The sequence below is a fragment of the Brachycentrus maculatus genome, unplaced genomic scaffold (assembly GCF_059751285.1).
Source record: "Brachycentrus maculatus isolate JH-2025_06_01 unplaced genomic scaffold, ASM5975128v1 h1tg000113l, whole genome shotgun sequence".
NCBI lineage: Eukaryota > Metazoa > Arthropoda > Insecta > Trichoptera > Brachycentridae > Brachycentrus > Brachycentrus maculatus.
Window position 1 is genome coordinate 115,791 of NW_028280866.1, and position 13,722 is coordinate 129,512.

At 35.0% G+C, this 13,722-nt stretch overlaps 1 protein-coding gene and 3 non-coding genes across 4 annotated transcripts in view; 1 reads left to right on the forward strand and 3 right to left on the reverse strand.

Annotated features, from left to right (window-relative positions):
- The window catches only part of LOC148309993 (uncharacterized), an 80,626-nt gene that overhangs the window by 43,169 nt on the left and 23,735 nt on the right, over positions 1-13,722 (reverse strand). The gene's annotated exons all lie outside the window — the stretch shown is intronic.
- On the reverse strand, positions 10,714-10,787 carry TRNAI-AAU (transfer RNA isoleucine (anticodon AAU)). Its single transcript has one exon. It is a non-coding gene; the product is annotated as a tRNA-Ile (tRNA).
- On the forward strand, positions 12,342-12,460 carry LOC148309995 (5S ribosomal RNA). Its single transcript, XR_015837448.1, has one exon. It is a non-coding gene; the product is annotated as a 5S ribosomal RNA (ribosomal RNA).
- Positions 12,764-12,835, reverse strand: TRNAE-CUC (transfer RNA glutamic acid (anticodon CUC)). The gene has a single exon. It is a non-coding gene; the product is annotated as a tRNA-Glu (tRNA).

Below are 13,722 nucleotides of genomic sequence, written 5' to 3' on the forward strand. Positions count from 1 at the left end.
CTAGTACGTACCAGATACAGGTCCCGAGGAATCTGACAATAGAATAGCTCAGCAGTAATACTAATTAGAGGCGAGGAGAGATTGTGTTCCAAGAAGAAGATTGCACCAATTCACTTTTTATTATCGAGTAATGAATCTCACCACGTCGGTGCGATGCGACTAGTGACTGGTGACTGGTGACTGGGTGTAGGTAGGTAGGTACTCAGCGCAAGTAGACACTCGGCGCGTGAACTCAGGTAGGTACTTATGGCATAAGGCAACTCTCACCCCTGGTAACTTGTCATTACGACTCACCGCATTGTGTTTGCATTCATACATAATTCATTCCGATAAGTTATTGATAAATTGAGAATCAGCATATTCAATAACGCAATTTAAAAAGGTCGCGTAAAATAAAATATAGTAAACAGAGAAATCTTGAATCGCCGCACGATTTGGTTTGATTTATATTTATTTCTAACGTTAGTTTAAGCTGTTACTCCTTGTTAAAATATTTGAAAACGAGTTGTTCTATATAAATTGATAAATGTAATTGAATTTTAAGTTTATTTAAATTATAATTTTACTTTTCACACAGATGTCTATAATGGTATTCCTAAGGCCATCGAAGTTGAAATAACGAACACATACTTGGGTGTTTGCAATCTGTATTCATCAAAAACAAGGCGTATTAACCAACAGCACTTCGTAAGTTTTAAAAACTCCCGGATTAACATGTTTAGGTCAACTCGTGGGGTAAAGTTAAATCTACTTGTATGAATTCATGTATCAAAATACATTGTGTTCTGTTCATCAATAAACATTGTATTCTGGTTTATTATTTTCTAGTCCTACGGGGCGGCAATTGGAGCAAATCACTCGTGATCATTTCGAGTAATTATCGCTCGCGTACGCGATGTAATGCATGTATCGGAGTGTGATTACACGACAGTCTCGGAAGTAATGCGATTTCGAGCGATGATTGTGTCACCCGCGCCCGCGCCGCGGTGCGGCCACAAAGGGAGATTATCCGATTTCTTCCATCAGATCACGACCCGCGCCCGCGTGCCGTAATACCAACACTGCGAACATATCGAATGTGCAACAATGCACTCCGCAATGTGTCAATCCTGCAGCCTACCCTGTCATTAGTGGCATCGTGCCGTCGGCGTCGTGCGACACGCTCTCTGGCTCTCTCCAGGTACAAAACAATAAAAGTAAACACTGACGTCACAAACCGCGACATACAAGAACATTATTAATTCTATAAATCGACTTAAATGCAGGAAAGCGATTTCATGTATTCGATACTTTTTCACGATAAAATCCACATTCCAGATACTTATTGTTTATTATTCTTCTTTTAACCCACAGAGTTCATGACAGTCAATGCTGCGTAAGGCATTGATTACTCAAGTTGCTTCCAAATTTCGCTTTTATTATGTACCTCCAGCATAGTATCAATTACTCATTTTTTAATTGGACGTGTACGAATAGTCTATTAGTGCACTCACCATAAGCGTTATACAAAATCAAATTTCTCAATATAATAACTACACCAGGATACACAATTTACGGCTAACCTGAAGTAATAATTCATTTAGTGGAACCTTTTATGCGAGGTATTTGTTTTGAGGTGCTTAACAAAATGGAATGGAATTATTTTGTAACGAGTCTTGTTCCGTATTCCGTGTGCCACGTTCCACTTCCGACGCCGACCACTAATTAGTAAACCGGCGGTAATGTCGGCCTTCCGACAAATTAAAACGTTATAATTTAACGTTTGCAATCTTTTTATTTCCTGAGGAGGGGGGAGTGAATAAATTTTTCGGTTTTCCATTAAATTTATGTTCCTAATCCGTTGTTAAAAATTCACACAATGATTCCAGCTCTGAGCGGAAATGAAAAACGTTTGGACACCCCACTACATTAGCGGTGCAAGGCGTAGAAAGGCGTGGAAAACTGGAAAGTCGAGAGTCAAAAATAGTGAGTAAAAAATCGAGAGTCAAGATTGAAGAGCGGGTGGTATGAATAAATTATTATGACTGAATGCTCAACAGTGAAAATATTCGGAAATTATACATACCCTCTATTTATTGGAGGATATAAATTAACCAACATTTAATAATTATATTACTGTTAAAAAAGGAACTGCTTAACTTGGGTCTCAAACCTGGGACATTCTGACTGTTGTACCGATAGAGTTAAACAGTCTGTTACCTCGGTCGACGAATACGTCACACCCTATCGAATTTAATCACTTTATGACCTTATGTTATGTTTACAAAACTATACCAAGTATCTTTATATATTACATATACATAATTGGATACGTGAATCCTTCATCATTTAAAATATTATAAATTATATGTATGTAAGAGTACTTTTTAAGTTACACAATGGTCACGGTAGGCGAATACAATCATTTTCATAAAATGAAGTTATCAAAATTAAAATGTTATATTTTTTATCTTCTAAGCCGCCCCTGATGCTCCGGGCAGGACGGCGGGAGGAAGAGATGGGGGAGGGGGAGCACCCAACCCGCCAATGGGAACCACTTTAAAGTGCTTATTAATTATGCATTGAAAAATTCGTTTTTTTCATCAATTTTAAATGGACGTTAATATAGCCCAACTTAATATGCAATTTGTTTAAATGTCCAAAAGTGCACTACTACCACTACCCACCAACGTGTTCTATAAATAAGTACGTATACAGTTTTCATATGTATTTATGGTGTTTATATATACATATACATGTATATGTATATACATATACACTCTAATATTTATTCAATATTAACCTGGACTGGTACCTGAAGCGGAGGGCTGATCACCTTTCCTTCATGTGAAAAAAAAATCATGTTGAATTCAATATAACACTGTGTTTATATGATGCAGTGGCCTATGCACCATTGGGGTGCGCATAAGTCTTTGCAGAAGATACATACATAAAATGCACATTTGCATAGTATAATTAGGAACCTTGTATTTATTGCTTCACTGATAAAAGGGAAGGTTTTTCTCGAAATAAATATTTCATATGTATGTAATTTTTGTAACGATTTCAAAATTGATTTGTTTCATCTTTACGTCGTTCAAGAGATACATCGGTGGTGAAGAGGAACTCACTCCGTCTCGTCGCGTTACGGCAGGTCGACGTGCGTGCGTCGTGCAGCCACCAGCCACCAGCCACCGCGACCCAGAGGGCGCACGGCCAGCCGGCCCTGCGGGTAGGTAGGTAGGGGCTGATGGGATTGACGAGTCTATAATCGCGTTATTTAATCCTCTCGAGGGAGATGTCCCCCTCGGCCGGTAGTTAATGCACACACGGAATAAGGGGTAGCTAAATGTAGCCACCTATTATTATTTCTATATTATCAAGAAGTAATAGAGCAAGGGGTTTGGAGATAATCATTACAACGTTTTATGACCTTCATCTCTATTCTAATTTCTGTCGACTTACGATGTTCGCAATTCGGACTAATCATTTTCTATTTATTGCCTTACTCAAATCGAATTTAGATTGTGTGCAAATTTTTTAACAAGTATTAAAAATTCTTCAAAGAATTATAACTTACATTATTAAATTAAATTTTCACCGTCATACCATCTTTTCTTGATTCTTTTACATCTCCCCTTTCAACTTCACTCCTGGTTTCACAAACTTTTTCTTCCTTATATTTTTATGAATTTACAGCTACTGTTTTTGCCTTTGTTATTTTTTTCTGTTTTAATAATAACAACAACGTTTTTATCGTTCAAAAATTTCTACCTTTATATTTATAATTATTCATTTTATAATGAAAGTATTAAAGTAATAAACCTAGTAATTTCTCTCAGTTGTTTGCTTATAATTTTACTGCTTTTTTTTACTCGAAAATTCATTTACCATTTATCTTAATTGGTACATTTGTAATTAAGATAATGAAAAACATCATGTATCTTAATTACAAAATAGATTATATAAAAATATGTAGTTTACAAATACGATTTATAATTCCACTAAATTTATTTATTTTGAAGCAATGCACTGCAACAGTATTTTCAAACAGTAAAAAAAGACAAGATACACGTTGTAGTAAAACTGCTTATGTGAAACAGCTGTCTCAAAAATAAATAAATTCAGTGGAGTCATAAATCGTATTTTGCGTAATAATATACATGTACTGTTGTAGAACTTCGTTAATTCAATTAGTCGTCTCATTCAAGTCAAGTGTCCTCATTCCTTTATTTAATGTTTATACACACTAACTAAATGATCTAAAGTCAATAATTTATATTCATTTTATTTATTAAACCCTTAAACAAATATGCATGTATTTGCATAACTTCTGACCTAGACTAGTTTGAAGGTTTTTATCTTCGAAATGATGTTGGGCCGATAGAGCTTTTACAGCATCAAAAACTACACACATAGGGAATTATGATAAGAGTTATAATATTTATCAAGGACATTGAAAATAATGGCGTTGTTGAACATGCATTCCAGGATTTGATTACAATAAATCGCTCTCCGACTTTCTCTATTATCCAACACCGTATTCCACCACTGCAGTTGGATAAACACAGATATTATTGATATTAGTAATGTTAGTAAATAACCACTCACCGACTACTTCTGTCTACCGGTTTCGAGACGTACCCGTCTCTTCGTCAGGACATACACTACAATTTAACAATCATGCGAACAACACTACACCACACCCACTTAGTACTATTCACATACACTATCACTACACATGCAAAACATGCAGAGCGAGTTGTTAGTCCCACCATGCTTTTGGGAAACTAAATAATTAAGTAAAAATGTAATATAAATATACGCAGGTTGGAAACTATATTATGATTCAAGGAGAAGGGGGTAGGTTCTGGAAAGTGGGAGGAGTTGAGTTAGGAGCTGATCGGTTCAGTGCTACGTCGAATAAAGGGCTGTATGGAAAATTTATTTGGTTATTTATTAATTGGATGTTATTTTTAATGGATTTTCTAATGTGAAACATTTCCATATTATTTAATTTTAACCCTTTATCATTTGTGTGTAGTATTTTTACCCCTGTTTCTTTATTAAATTCGGGTAAAAATACTACACACAAATGATAAAGGGTTAAAATTAAATAATATGGAAATGTTTCACATTAGAAAATCCATTAAAAATAACATCCAATTAATAAATAACCAAATAAATTTTCCATACAGCCCTTTATTCGACGTAGCACTGAACCGATCAGCTCCTAACTCAACTCCTCCCACTTCCCAGAACCTACCCCCTTCTCTTTGAATCCTAATATAGTTTCCAACCTGCGTATATTTATATTACATTTTTACTTTATTATTTAGTTTCCCAAAAGCATGGTGGGACTAACAACTCGCTCTGCATGTTTTGCATGTGTAGTGATAGTGTATGTGAATAGTACTAAGTGGGTGTGGTGTAGTGTTGTTCGCATGATTGTTAAATTGTAGTGTATGTCCTGACGAAGAGACGGGTACGTCTCGAAACCGGTAGACAGAAGTAGTCGGTGAGTGGTTATTTACTAACATTACTAATATCAATTAAAATGTTTGACCACAAAGTAAATGCTTTGAATATAAATAATACAGATATTATTATACATGATAGGCTGATAGTATAATCCGACGCGTCACGGACGACCAATTAAGTCCAATTAATAATTATTATACACAAACACAATTAACGCAGCGGCATGGTGAGCCGGGGACCCAGGACCCAGCGGCGAGCGGCGAGCGGCGAGCAGCGAGCAGTGGCCAGAGAAGCGACTCCGCTGCAAGATGCAAACGGCTGATGACCGAGGATGTTTTGTTATTAAGCTCGATTAATTTAATTACTTAAAATAACGCTTTCACACGTGGTCGCATTAAACTTAACACGTGTTGGCGAGTGATATAAAATTACGGACCCTCTCAAAAATTAATTCCAATTATTTATTCATCAGCGAGCAAGTATTTGAATACAAGTCTAGCTTATTCAGTTTATTAAACATTGTATTAACCCTCTTCTTTTTATTCTGATTCTTACCCGCACCCAATGGTGCATTGAGCACTGCTCCAGACCGACGCAATATGAACTTGATCGTTAAATATATGATCGCAAGATGATCATATCTGCGCTTCAGGTAAATATAGCAAGATGGTCCAGGGTAATATGAAATAATAAAAGAGTAAATATATCTCTCATATGTATTTTTATCCCCATAGAAATCGATCTCCCTACCTCTAGAATGGTAGCCAAATTTACTAACTACTACTCTGTGGACAAATTTAATTTTTCTACTCTATTTACAAAATTTTCCGGCGTGAATAAATTATTATATGTCTTTTAATGTTTTCATTCCCATTGAAATGTTACTTTAATAATATTTATCATCGCCCTTTTTACCATTCTTCTTACTTTATTAATTCCAATTAATCTCATAAAATCAGATCATCAATCACACATACAGATTTTCGTTTCGTCGTATTCACACGAGTTGTGTGTAGCGACTCAAATATAAATATCTACTTTAAGAACCAATTTTAATAACTAAATAACATAACGAACCGATTTATGTTTTTTCCGAGACCTACAGCGAACATCTCTGACTTGGTTCGAGGGCAAGTTCCGAGTTTTGGTTCTGGTTGCCTCGCCTGCACTGGCACTGCATACCGCTACCGGGTGGCTCCCGCTGGCTGGCTACTCGTAGTAGCGCGAGTCGCGTGGATGCTGTCGTAATGGAACTCGGCAGTTATTGCGTTAATGTTTTAATTGGTCACATTTTAATTGACATTAATTACGGAAATGAATATAGCAACGAATTCAACTAACTATTGCGAGTCTCCACTCTCCACTAAACCTTTTTTATATTTATTTCAATTTCTGTTTGATGTCGTACCTACTTGGATCTATACGATGAATAAAATATTAAGCTAGTTTTTTTGTATATTTATATTTATTTCTCACATTTCTGGAAACCAAGTATATCATTAATTTTGTTATATTTTAAAGTATTTAGTTTTGTCACAATATTTATGAATATTATAAACAAAGAGTATTGTTTTACATTGTATCATCTGTGACAAATATTCTGATTTTCATCTTCATATCAACACTTATTTAACATATCAACATTTCACGATATTATTCCAATGTATGGAAATTGTTGGTATTTATATTTCACTTCGGACATCTGACATCAAGTTCTGACTAAGTATTCCTTTCGCCACCAGAGTTGACTAGTTTGTACTATTCTCGGAAATGTTATGGGTGAAATTAATCAAAGAAAGACGCAAAATGCCATACACTCATCAAGTGGATGTTCTTCAAGTCCGGATTCCCTTCAATATCACCCTTCCATCACAAGAACAAATACGAAGGTGATTCTTATAACCTGAGTTATATCCGAGTAATCAGCCACAGCTGGGGAATATAATCCCGGCATCACAAAACCCCGAAGGGTTTTCAGTCTTGTAGACGCTGGGATTACAAATTGCTTATCCCGTGATTTTTGAGTTTGGGCGGAAATTTTTGTACGTGTATTTTTGTACTTTGAATCGAGGCACTTACATAATAATATAAACATTCAATACTTATAGAAAATGATATTGATCAATAAAAAGCAAAATACAATTGTTTATAATACAATAAATATTATAAACAAAACAAGCAGTTGACAACGAGAGCTGCACATTTAGATGATTTTCAATTTCCCGAAATTTACTCGTAATTCGCGTTATATATAAATGTAAACGATAAATGATCATTTTTTAAATTAATAATATGCTATCAATGCATTTAGCAAGCGTTAATTCATTTTAGATAATGAAAATACATATACACAAAAACAACTAAAGAATCCTAATTTCTAAATCTTCCTCGGTTAATCACAGAACCAGTCTCGGGACGCCGCAATTAAATTTTTACAATCCATAATCACATACTACGAAAAACCTCAAGATAGCAACGTCAACGCTAAAATAAACCAATATTTTGCAACAAATAAGAAAGAAACGACTCACGTGACTCGATTTTTTTAAAAACACACTTGAACACCGTAATCCTATTTTTTGTACCCACAAATCCTATAAAATTACAAGTAACACCGCAATTATCAATTAAAATGGGGCAGATAACGCTAATCAGAGTTGGTCTCGGAAGAATATGATTCAGTGTGACTTCATCCCTCCGGGGCGAGAGTTGGCGGATTACATCTGTCGAGCGTTACTTCTGGCTCGGGGTGGGAGGATCAAGGGCCTAAATAAAATCAGGGGAGGACACTCCTTCTCCCGGCGGCAGTAGTGTCACACAACAGGTTATTAATACTGCGGGCGGCTCGGGGGAGCGGGAGCGGGAGCAGGTGCGCCGCTGGAAAACTGATTAACTAAAAAATGAGGCGACGTGAATATTGCATTACCACCGACTACGCTACATAATACACCGAGTACAAACATTGCAAGAGCTTTAATTCAATGACGTTCAAAGATCCTCACCTACTTGACTTTGTCAACGTTCGACCCATTTACTTCTGAATCGAACATTATTTCTGTTCCTCCTTTCTACAATAGTTGATCAAAGGAAAAGCCTGTATCAATGCGCTGAAATCCAGATTTATCATACCTTTTTTGTACCTATTTATTTTGTACATTTTTTTTCAGTTGTTATTTATTTTCAGATGATAAGTTATTAATTTCATTAAATTAGTAAAGCGAGTTATTTTATTATTACTAATTTGAAAAGTGTGGTTCCTCGAGCGCCCGACGCGGCTGTTGAGAGAACCACGCTCCATCATTTATTTAATTTTCTCCGGACATTTACATCTCAAGTCTACAATTTTTTGCTCATCTATAAATATTGTGATTAGTGTTAACTTGAAATGGTTAAAGTTATAATTTTACAAAGGTTAGCTGTTAACTGATGAAAGTGCATCAAGAATATCATTGCGTCGTTCAATATAGCAATGCGGACCTAAACGGTGTAGTGTATTTCTAAGAATCTGTGCCGAATGAACACATGTGGCATTCGGGCGTTAGAAAGTGTTTTGTGTTCGTCCCTTAAGGGTACGTTACGACCATAGTGTATTCATCCGAAACCCTTAGCCTCTCGGGAATAAATAACTGCAATAAAAATGTGCAAAGACAATAACGATTCTAGAATTTGTGCTTAAACGGTAAAGTTTTATGAAATCAAACTACAACCTTGAATACCTCAATTACGCTAGCTCTAATTCGTATACAAACGAAAGCGGAAAACCTGAGACAAAATCATCATGTCGGATCACGGATGGGCGGCAAAAGAGGATAAAAGTGAGGACCCGTTTGAATTGTGCTAGTTTGGAAGTTGGCCATCAACAATGACGAGGAGATCGACAAGCTGCCCTCCAGCGTGACGACCATCACTCAGGAAGGCGTCCTGCCCAACACCTTGGCCATTCTCCAGCCCATGGGATCAAGAGGAAGGCGTTTTAATTTGTCGGCTCATCTTTTCCCCGCTCCAGACTCGACGGCCCGAGACCAATTGACGACGTTTTAATCCATTTATTTTTTTGTATATCATTATCATCATCATCCTATTATTATTACTATTATCCATGTCTTTATAAGCGCCCTTGAGGTAGTATTTATACTATACAAATTATCCAAATTATTATTATTATTATTATTAAAAACGTCCCGACGAATTACGGCTAATTCAGTTTAACGGGACCTTAATAACGATTTGTAGATGTACGTTGTATAATTTTTATTAAAAAATCTAAAATATTGATAATATTAAATAAACGTCCTATTTTTTTCCACGAACGAAAACTGCGGTAAATGTCGTTTCCCCGGTAATAAAGTGTATCAATGTAAAACATTTTTATGTCGATTAACTTTTTTTATACTTTTTCACATTTGACCAGTTTTAAAGTAAACATATTGAAATTTTGCCGTATTTACAATTCATTTCCAGTATTCAATGGAAACTTTTATTCATTGTATTGTCATTGGAATTAAAACGTATTTTTATGGATATTTTTATTTATATATTTATTTTTACTTTCGAATGATTTCATAAGTTGTATTTTCACTCTGGATTTAACCCTGAGAATGATATTTTAAGACAAATTAGATATCTCAAAAAGATTAAGGCTATTTTAATACGAAGGGAAATATATTTTCATACACAGTGTAAAAAATTATCTAATTTTCCTTAAAAAGATGTTCTCTTCGTAATAAAAGAAGCTTCGTCTCTGTTAACACACCTAAAATGCATTATTTTAAGTTTATTTATTTATAAAACGTTGCTATCTCCCACATCTTTACCTTCCCATAGCTAAAAAATAAAAGAATAACTAAAATTAAATTAAATAAAAAAAATATAAAAATATATATGTATACATATATCGCGGGTTCGATCCCCACGTCAACCCTTTTATCCATTATTACTATTTACATTACAATTTTCCATTATTATTATTTACAATAACAATATACATAATATATCAATATGCACTATACTGAGAAATATTTTTACCCTGGTCAAAATATAACACAATCATATGGAGTACGATAATCTTTTAAAAAAAAATTGGTACAAACATGTATTTTGACATAATCTAGAAACATTTTGATTCGGTCTATAATTTTTTTAATTGAGAATAAAAACGTGCTCCCTTTTTTAAAATTACGTTCATATCACAACAAGGTGAAACGTGTTTTAAAACCGTTATTGCAACAAATGACATCGAGCAAAAAGGTAAATTGGCCCATGAGGGGATCGAACCCGCGACCTTCGCGTTATTAGCACGACGCTCTAACCAACTGAGCTAATGGGCCAGATATGCCGATTGTCGAACAACTAGTTGTAAAGAATTTATAATACCACCTCTATTCATAAAATACAATCATTTTGGCACCGATCCAAAACGGTACCCAACTTACAATCTGCTCTGTACAGTACCTACAGTAAATAGTTTTATATCTCACCAACAAATGGAGACAATGATTTATTGAAGCTTTTAAAGATGATAAATTCTTTATAGAATAAGTTGATATGCCTCATACGTATTTTAGTGATAAATACTATATGTATGTATATATAAATTATATTCGTATATTATTATTTTGTCCCCTATCTGCACCCAAGTGGTGCATAGGGCACCGCATCGTATCATCAACCTGATCATTATATGTAGCGTCGTCCATTCTTATATAGTGTCTGACTTGTATCTACAACGTGCCCATGCGCGACACTATCTTATTCTATCGTTGAGTATACGTTGCTCTCTTTTACTACACTCTCGTGGCGTCGCAATGTACAGCTCTCTTTCTCCCTCTCTCTACTTTATATATATTTCTTCTCACTCTTGTAACGAATATGCCTAATAGATGTGACGCGTCCTTGAAATTTCACTCTCAATTTTTGTCCAATTATCGATTATAGAATCACCGCCTAAGAAGTTTCACTTCAAAAAGAATGACGCTTTGAGATTGCAGGACACCCCCAGCTTTTCCCTCCCCTCCTGATCCTCCTGACCCCGTTGCCAGCAACAAACGCGGTTCTTTTATTATATTTGTATGTACAACAAAACTAGGAAAATTATTATGTTTAGATTTTATTTATTTCATACCAAGACGTCATTTTAACATTTTTTTCATTAAATCTTGACTAAAATTTAATATTGAGACTTGAAAATCAGGCGTTTACCGAAATTACACAACGTTACGGAACATCCTTCATATTCCTAATCATCTGATCTCCAAAGGTTTTCTAGCCTACATCTCAAATGATCTCAAACAACAAGACACTATTGACTAACTAGGAACTGGCAAGACCACTCTTGAAGAAAGAAAAAGAAGGCTTAGGCCAGGCTCTGATTGTAATTATCAGTAATATTGTACATACATGTACGTTTTTACATATACATATTGCTGACTCAACAACGTCATATATCAAAAATCGTCAATTTTCAGTTGTACATGTTTTCGGAATGCCCAGAAAATGTACGATATCCCAGCAAAAGCGGAATATTTTTAACTTTATATTTATTCTATAGGGCTACTACAGGGCAGAAAGTGTTTTAGCATTTAGAAGAAAGGGTATTGTTTAATTATTTTTTAAATATACTAAATATTTTTCAAATGGAGAAAAAAACATTTAAGTTTTACCTAAAAAGATCAATTGCACAGTAAAAAGTTCAATAAGTGGCTTGGTATTTATTTTTAATACGTTTTATTATATTTTTAAACTTTAAAACCATCTCCTGAAAAATCAAGTTTTTTTTATATAGGTATATATGACGTTGTTGAAAGGAATTAGTGATATGTATAATATTATTGGTAAAAGATTTTTTGGCACTGATATTGACTCAATTTCATTTCGCGTATCTCGCCAACGACCATACCATGTTGAATGCACCGGTTCTCGTCCGATCACCGAAGTTAAGCAACATTGGGCGCGGTCAGTACTTGGATGGGTGACCGCTTGGGAACACCGCGTGCCGTTGGCCTCCCTTTTTTGCATTTTCCACCCATTGATTCTCAAAATATATTTGTTTTAATAAATATTCCAATGGATTTTTTTAATGAACGTGCGCATTATTCCTATTTAGTTAGGTTTATTCAGTGTCTATTATAATACGTCCAATAAATCCAATAATGAAAATGAAACCATCGAATAATGTAAACGGCTAGACCACTCATGTTAAGAAGTAAATAATACTGAACAAAAAATAATGACCTAACAAATTAGATTTGTTAAGTGTTTCTGGTTTACAAGTAAAAAAAATATAATAGAAAAATCCAAAAAAATATTCCGGTACCGGGAATCGAACCCGAGCCTCCTGGGTGAGAGCCAGGTATCCTAGCCACTAGACCATACCGGAGATGAGAACTGCCGCAATACAATATGGCCTGTATCGATAACTGTATTTTATATGTATATTTATTTATATAATGATTTTACTACAAGTTTATAACAATAATGATAGCTGTACCTACATATTTTACAGAGGGGGCAATTATATATTAATATACAAATAGCCGGTTAATAGTAATAATTTATATTTATAGTATTCGCAACCCTCCCTCCTTCCCACTTGATAGCTACAAAGTGTAAATGTAAAAGTAAACATTAATTGATTAGCAGGGTAGGTACCTCCCATTCAACCATTGTGAGGGGTGAATTTGTCATCCGGGCAATTAGTTGGCAACACTGACTCGTTACACGGAGCTGGCGGCGGGCGGGCGGGGGGAGGGTGGAGGGGGCGGCGGCAAATTGGGCGCCAAATTGATTTCAGACTCCTAACTAAATACTGTCGGGAGGTACCCCGTGATCAAATACAATTTGGGTATATTTGCCATTGATAATAGATGGCTGATGACGAGGGGGTTTTCCTGTAAATGGGATGATATCGGCACTAATGGGTTAGCAGCTAACCATTCGCCTCACTGCTTTATGCCTTCAAACAAAAATAATGATACATCAAATATGTTACCATAAATATTCCGACACATCTACTAGATGCAATACGTAAAATTATTATAACAGTATTTGGATTGATTTTTCTACATAATGGATATTGATACATATCTGAATATGTACTTAATACACTGTTTTTATTATTACTTTAAGGTTATTAGCATTTGTTAGCATTTTTTATCACTTTCCCTACATTATCAGAGAATTGTAATCCTTTTCTTAAATCTGATAATTTTGAACTGATTTACTCAAACAAAACAATCTTTACCTTAGAGGCGTTTACGATATTTT